Genomic DNA, 7,534 nt, shown 5'->3' on the forward strand with positions numbered 1-7,534 from the left:
ACATTATGTGTGCCGTACTGTAATTCAGTTTTATTAACAGGCTAAAGTTGTCTACAAGATGGCGCTATTAACAATAAAAATATTATTAGTGCAAAAATAAGATTAGTTTTATTTCATTTTCTTACTATAGATCACTTTGAAACGTTCGTGAGTTGCCTGTGTGTGTAGTGAACTTAATGTTATATTACTGTTATAGACTAGTATCTATTAGCTTTAAAAAATCCGTTGATTTGAAGGCCTGTCACGTGAGTCTCTGTGGCGCAATCGGTTAGCGCGTTCGGCTGTTAACCGAAAGGTTGGTGGTTCGAGCCCACCCAGGGACGGCACAAATTTTCACTTTTTTAATTTTTCATCATTTTTATGTTCCTGGATAAAAAAAAAACGCAGCATTGCTGCACAGGAAACCTTACATTTAAAAATACACCACAAAATCAAATGTATTAGAACGACTTAATTGCAATTACATTATTCGATCAGTAGATGGAGCTGTGAGGCACAAAATGCTACATATTATACAGTAAACAATGCAAATTGATTGCATTGCAAAATATGGCTTGTACTGACGTGGTTACTTAAAAATTAGTCATATTCAACGTAATTACAGTATAGTCTGTAAATAATATGACGTATAGTAGTAAGGTTATCTCTAATTTTGCAAATAAATGGAGTGAAAATATTCATTCATTAATTTATCGTCTATACTGCTTATTCTCTACAGGGTCAGGGTCCTATCCCAGGAAACTTCAGGCACAGGGTGGGGTACACCCTAGATGGGGTGCTGATTCATTGAAGGACACACACACACACACACACACACACACATATATATATATATATATATATATATATATAATATATATAATATATATATAAACAAACTCCCATGCTCATTCACACAGTACGGTAATTTGGGAGCACCAGTTAGCCTAATCTGCATGTCTATGGACTGTGGAAGGAAACTGGAGGAAAACCACCCAGCACAGAGAGAACATGCTGGCCACCGTCACCGTTCTGCCAGATAGGAAATATATACTTATAACTTTTTTTCCATGCCTTAAAAAAATCTCTTCCTGTAACTATAAAATTTGGGCTATTTGTTTGTATCCATCATTAAATATCATTCTGTTATTAAATTTACAGGTGTAGTCAGGGAGATGGATTGCATTTTCGCTAGCTGTTTTAACAGAGTCTGCTGTTGATGTCAGGTAAAAGGAAGGAGAGTAGCCACGAGTAAAAGAGAAGCCACAAGTACAGTAAGTTAAGATCCGTCTGCAGGCAGTGTTTGGCCCTGAGTTTGGATTCTGGATTCCCCTGACCTATGGCCAACTTTGTTGACAAGAAAATTTTATGAATGTAAACAAATAATGTTAACACGTAGCATAGTTATGTAATATATATATATATATATATATATATATATATATATATATATATAAGTTCTTTTTAAAAAGTTACACTCGATTAAACTTTTGGCTTATATTCTGAATAAAATAAAATGTTAGATTACAATTAGAAAATTATAATGGAACTGCAAAGATTTACTTCTTTTTAATCTGACAGTGGGCAGTCAGCACGGTGCACCATGGACAAGGTGCCAGTCCATCTCAGGGCAAAAACATATACACACACACAAACGCCTGGCCATCTGAGACCACAGTGCTAAACACTACACCACCACAGCAGTTCTGTTCTGCATGTGACTGGACTAACTGCAATCAGTTGTAACTTATCCTGCATAATCTGTACACTTAACATCTGGTTTTCTATTTTAAATCCTAAGGTCACGGGGGTCGAATAGGCATTTCACTTCATGTACTGTGTATGGTTGTGTATGTGACAAATAAAATCTGATTTTGATTTATGTTTATTTAGCAGAACATGAGCAGTATGATGGCACCATGCTTAAACACAAAGGGAGAAAAAATGACTACCACAGCAAAGATAAACTGCAGTTTATTCAACTTGAAGTTTAATCTCTTCCCAGATATTTAGAGTTTGTGATGAGTGAAAGGTATTGGCTTAGTTTTGGGATTTAAAAATTGGATTTAGCTGCTTTATTCATTTATTTATTTATTTGGTATTTAGAATGGTAAGGTTTACACAAGGGTTAAAAAAAAAGCTATGCCCTTTGTCTTTATGGCATTAAAAATAAGAGAATTATAAAAAGCTAATGTGAACAGCCAGATTGCTGAACATCCCTAATAATGAGCCATTAATCACTGTCAGACTTTGACACACATCAGCGTTTAAAGTGGCTCACCTGGTTAAATAAGTTACTAAATAAAACACTAATTTGTTCTAGTTTAAGGCCTTGTTGCTAAAAAGGTAATGGGGTGATTTTTTTTTCTTGTCACTCAGAGTCCACCCTGCACTTGGTGCTGCGCCTGAGAGGACGGATCATCAGGCCCTCCCTCAGGCAGCTGGCACAGAAATCCGACTGAGAGAAGATGATCTTATTTGTGCATTATTGATGTGTTGTTAGTGCTCCAAAAATATTCAATAAACATCTATGTGATATAAGTATTAATAGCTTTTTGCTCTGTGGGATTTAGACTATGTTTAGATGTCTGTACACATTAATATCTATTCCATGATTTTCTTTTTTTCAAGCTTTTGCTTATGTAACACTAACAAAAGGATGGCAGAAAAGTTGTTGTACTGTATATGTTTTTTCATGTCTGCATTATTATATATAAAACCATTCACTATTTCTAGACATACCTTAAAAAGTAAAAAATGTTACACAAACCTTCGTAGACCAGCGTTCAGTTAACTGTTCCAAGAAAAAGTGTGGACGAATTAACAACCTGCACCCCAAGACGATGTACAGCCAGTGTAAAGAACCACCTAAAGAAGTCACACACACTATTTCTTTGGACCTCCTTTAGCTTTGATTAAGGCTGTGGCATCGTTTTAACATTAATTTCCCTTTCAAGATCATGTATTATTAATTGGCCCTCTCCAGCACATCCCAAAGATTCTGAATGGGGTTAATATCTGGACTCGTGGAGGCCAATCATGTGAAAATGATGTCTCGTACTATTTGAACCACTCTCACAAATTTGAATCCGATTAATTATTGAATCATGATGGAATATGCCCATGTCATGGTCATTTAGTACAGTATATTCAGGTCATCAGCTGACCTTTATTTCTTTTTTAACAAACTGAAACCTTTTTTTTTTTTTCAGATTAGCCATTAATGTGGTTTTCCTAAGGCTATTAATTTCTCTTCGCATTGTATGTGGAAATGCTAGCTCTTTACTTTTAAACATAGCCGTGAATTCTACTGTTGTTTTTTTGTACAGTTTCATGAAGCGTTTTATTAATCTTTCATCACGCTTATTTAGGATACACACTATATTGGCAAAAATATTCGCTCACCTGCTTTCACCTGCATATGAACTTAAGTAACAACCAATTCTTAATCCATAGGGTTTAATATGATGTAGGCCCATTCTTTGCAAATATAACGGTTTCAACTCTCCAGGGAAGGTTTATGGAATTTTTGACCATTCTTCCAGAAGTACATTTGCGAAGTCAGATACAGGTTTTGGACGGGAAGGTCTGGCTCGCAGACTCCTCTCTAATTTATGCCAAAGGTGTTCTATCAGGTTGAGGTCAGGACAATCAAGTTCTTTCACACCAAACTCACTCATTGCTGGTGCGCAGTCATTTTGGAACAGGAAGAGGGAATTTCCAAACTGTTCCCACAAAGTTGGACCATGAAAAGTCTCGGTATGCTGAAGTATTAAGTGTTCCTTTCACTGAAACTAAGGGGCCGAGCCCAACTCAACATCATTCCCAACCAAACTTTACACTTGGAACACTGCAGTCAGATAAGTACTGTTCTCCGTACTACCATTTAAACCCAGACTCTTTCATTGGATTGCCAAACAGAGAAACGTGATTCATCACTCCAGAAAAAACACAATCTTCACCGCTCGATTCTCTGCATTGCACTTGGTGATGTAAGACTAAGGAACAGCTGCTCATCCATGGAAACCCATTTCATGAACCTCTCAGGTTTTATACACCAGTAACTATAGAAGTGATTTAAACACCTGAATTTAATAATTTGGATAGGTGACTACATACTTTTAGCAATATAATGTATTTCTGACCATATTTCTTTTTCAAATATGATGTTTTACCATTACCCTTCTACACTGAAAAAAATGATTTTTTGGTGTGGTAAAATTTATTAAATTAACCATCATAATTTTTACATTGTAAAAATACATTTCAAGGAGAACTAGAATTTTCTAAGTAAAAGTTTAAATACCTACACATTTAATTCGTGTAATAAATTAACTAAGTGGAAAGAGTTAAATATTATTATGTATTTACTTGTAACATTTACATGTTTTATAGTCACTGCACATAAACCTAATAATATTAAGTAAATTTTACTTTTTAAGTTTAGTTTAAATTTCAAATTAAACCGCGCATGCGTGTTTGGAGACGCTGTACCCGCGCTGTGGATCAGTCGGTTGGGGATCATCACGGAGGTACTACACGGCGTGGCTGGAGCTGGAGTTTGTCGTGTTCGAGGTAAGTTTACCTTTCTGTTTTGGATGTGATTCTCACTTTCATGACCCCCAATTAATGTTCATCTTAATCTCAGGACGTACAATTAGCAATATTTCAGTTTTTAATAGTGTGGAGATTCACAAAACACCGTTTTTCGTGTAAGAACCTGAACCTACGGAGCCCCCCAGGGGTCCTGTGGTAAAAATAAAAAAAAAAATAAAAAATAAAATAATAACGAACCGAGCGCGTGGTTTAATAGAACGAGATGCGTGTTTCTTACCCCCACCTCTCGTGAAAACGGCGTGTTCAGAGAAAGGCTCGCCAGTGAGATGACCTTTCTGAACAAACTGAGTCAGGTGTGTTAAAGCATTAAATGGTAAAATAGCACTAGCAATAAACTTTTTTTTTTTTTTTGAATCCGAATTTTATTAATAAGTTACAAGTTGAATTTCAACTGTAATGAACCTGTACATATGTTCATACAGTATTGACAGAAGCTCTAATTTGTCCAAATCGCATTGCAGAAAAAGAAGTAGAGTCATCCTGTGACCTTGCATGCTTCATCTTTCCACACATGATTCTTGCTTCTCACTTTTCCCTTAATCCCTCACTATTCTATCTTGTATTTTTCTAACAATGTCAGAAACTTTGTGTTAGTAGCACTGCTTGACATGCTTGATGCCTTTCTCTTTTGTAATTTTCTTTGGATAAAGGCAAACTTACAAAAGATGAAGAAATGGCTAAATGTAGTTGTACTTATAAAAGATTATGTAATGATACAATGTAAATATTTTTACAGAAACAAAGCGTAGAGCTGAGACGTGAATCTGAAGAGGATCTCTGATGATTGCCTGGTAAAGCATTGTTTTCTTATTAATTATACAATTTAAAATGTTAAATTCACTAAAAGATAAAGTTAGATGAAGGGGTGGACATTTTCTGCTTAGTGATGACCATCTACAGTTTATCTAGCTCAAACAGTAGAGCATGGTGCTACCAATGCCAAGGTCATGGGTTTGATTCCCAGGAAAAGCAAGTAATTGTAAATTACAAGTTATAAATAAAAACTGGTACCTTGAATATAGTGTTTGTTGCATTGGACAGAAGCATATACCAAATGCAAATGAATACATAAATCTGAGTAATGATTGAAAGAATTTTCATGTTTGGACTAACCCTTTAAATACAAACTCAGCATTCATCATAGGATTTCCTGACACTGTAAAGGTGCAGAGTAATCTATGGAGTGTAGCCATCTCATGCCATGTTTTAGAATGTTTTACTGATGCAAGATTATTGCTAAAGCAATTTAACCCAAGTTTAACAATCTAAAGTATATGAAGTGATGGTCATTTTTTATTATCAATCATTTTTATTATTATTTTTTCTCTGTGATAATGAAGTCATCACAGGTGATTGAAGCAATTCAGATTTTTTTGTTTCTCAAAATATATTTATTTTTTTATTTACTTGTAGATTTTATGCAGGACAGACGAAGTGATGCCAGTTTGCACATTCTTAAAATCCTTGTTGTCCGTGTTGTTGAAGGGGAGGAACCAGTTGGTGTATCCATAATCCTTGAAGGAAAGGAAATTTTGCAAGAATGGGGCAATACTGCAAATGCATGTGCACTGCTTATGGGAATAATTTATGCCATAAACCTTGCAGACCCCCGAGCACTGCGCTACACATTTGAGCTATTTCAGAAAGTTCTTTTAGAACTTGGTGGGATTAAGCTATCACCAAAAGTGCAAGCTTTAAAGATAAAGTTATCATCTTAAAACATTTGATATGGCTTGACTACTTGTCTTTACATGTTCAGTGTTTACATGTTCAGCTTAAAATGTTTTAATGCGTTAAGTTTCAATGGCATACTTTTAAGTGCACTAGTCCAGAGTGCTGGTTTGAATGTTGCAACTTCACTGCTACAGAGGGCTATTAAGTTTTAAAGTTTATTCTACAGTTTGTTTAATGTATTTTCTGCTGTATTTTATTTCTAAATGAATTATTATTTTTTTACACAATTTTGTTTAAAACAAGTATTTCAGGCCCTGGTGCTGTGCAGATGTTCCTATGGATGCAAAATTTATCTGAATGCACATTTATTAAAAAGACAACCTGTATCTAGACTGTGAATGTCAAAAATATTTGGTAATGTTGGTGAATAAACTGTTTAATTATATTTTAGTTGTGTGATTTATGAAAGATATAGATGAAATAATTACTTAAGTTTCTTTGCAAAACATAAATTAGCAATGTGTACGTTATTATAGGGAGTAATATAAATTAATAAAACCAAGTAAGGGAAAATCTCATAAAACAAAATGATAGTAAGATTTACTTAATAATTTCATAAAATCAAGGTTCCTGCTGATACAACAATAAATTAACTTTACTAGATTATTTTAAATAAATCTAACTTGTGCATTAAATATAATTATGTAACTTTTACTTAATTTTTTTGATTGTTAATTTAATTGTTAATTTAATTGTTAAGTAGATTTTACCTGACAATTACGGGTGAGTTTTACTTAATATTGGAGCAATAAAATTTACTTAAAATCTATGTGTGCAAATTGTTACGAGGATTTTATTAAGTAAATCTTACAAGTTATTTTTTTCAGTGTAGGTTTTAATGCGTTTTCAATTCTTACCCTTATTTTAGCAGTCTCATTAGTTTTCTTCTCGATGCAGGGCAATTATTAGACAAGAACACTTTTGACATGACACAGGATATGATTTTGGATGTTTTAAAAAAAAATATTATTTAAAGAATTACATCAGGTAGGGCTAAATAGCTTGTTTTCAGCTGAACAATATCAATCACTGCAGTAATTATCCAATGGAAGGGTCTTACCTATTTGCTTAGTTACATATACAGGCAGTGTACTGTATATGGTGCATGTTTAACAATAAAATATAATGTCTGTTTTATTGTTAGCAGTTAAACATGTAGAACCAAACCTTAATTAGGTGAGAAATTCACACAAGAGACAGGCAC

The 7,534-nt window shown here is 34.1% G+C and overlaps 1 non-coding gene across 1 annotated transcript; it reads left to right on the forward strand.

The window, feature by feature from the left end:
• Positions 1-249: 249 nt before the first annotated feature.
• Positions 250-323, forward strand: trnan-guu (transfer RNA asparagine (anticodon GUU)). The gene has a single exon. It is a non-coding gene; the product is annotated as a tRNA-Asn (tRNA).
• The last annotated feature ends 7,211 nt before the right edge of the window (positions 324-7,534 follow it).

The sequence above is a fragment of the Clarias gariepinus genome, chromosome 25 (genome assembly GCF_024256425.1).
Source record: "Clarias gariepinus isolate MV-2021 ecotype Netherlands chromosome 25, CGAR_prim_01v2, whole genome shotgun sequence".
Classification (NCBI taxonomy): Eukaryota; Metazoa; Chordata; class Actinopteri; order Siluriformes; family Clariidae; genus Clarias; species Clarias gariepinus.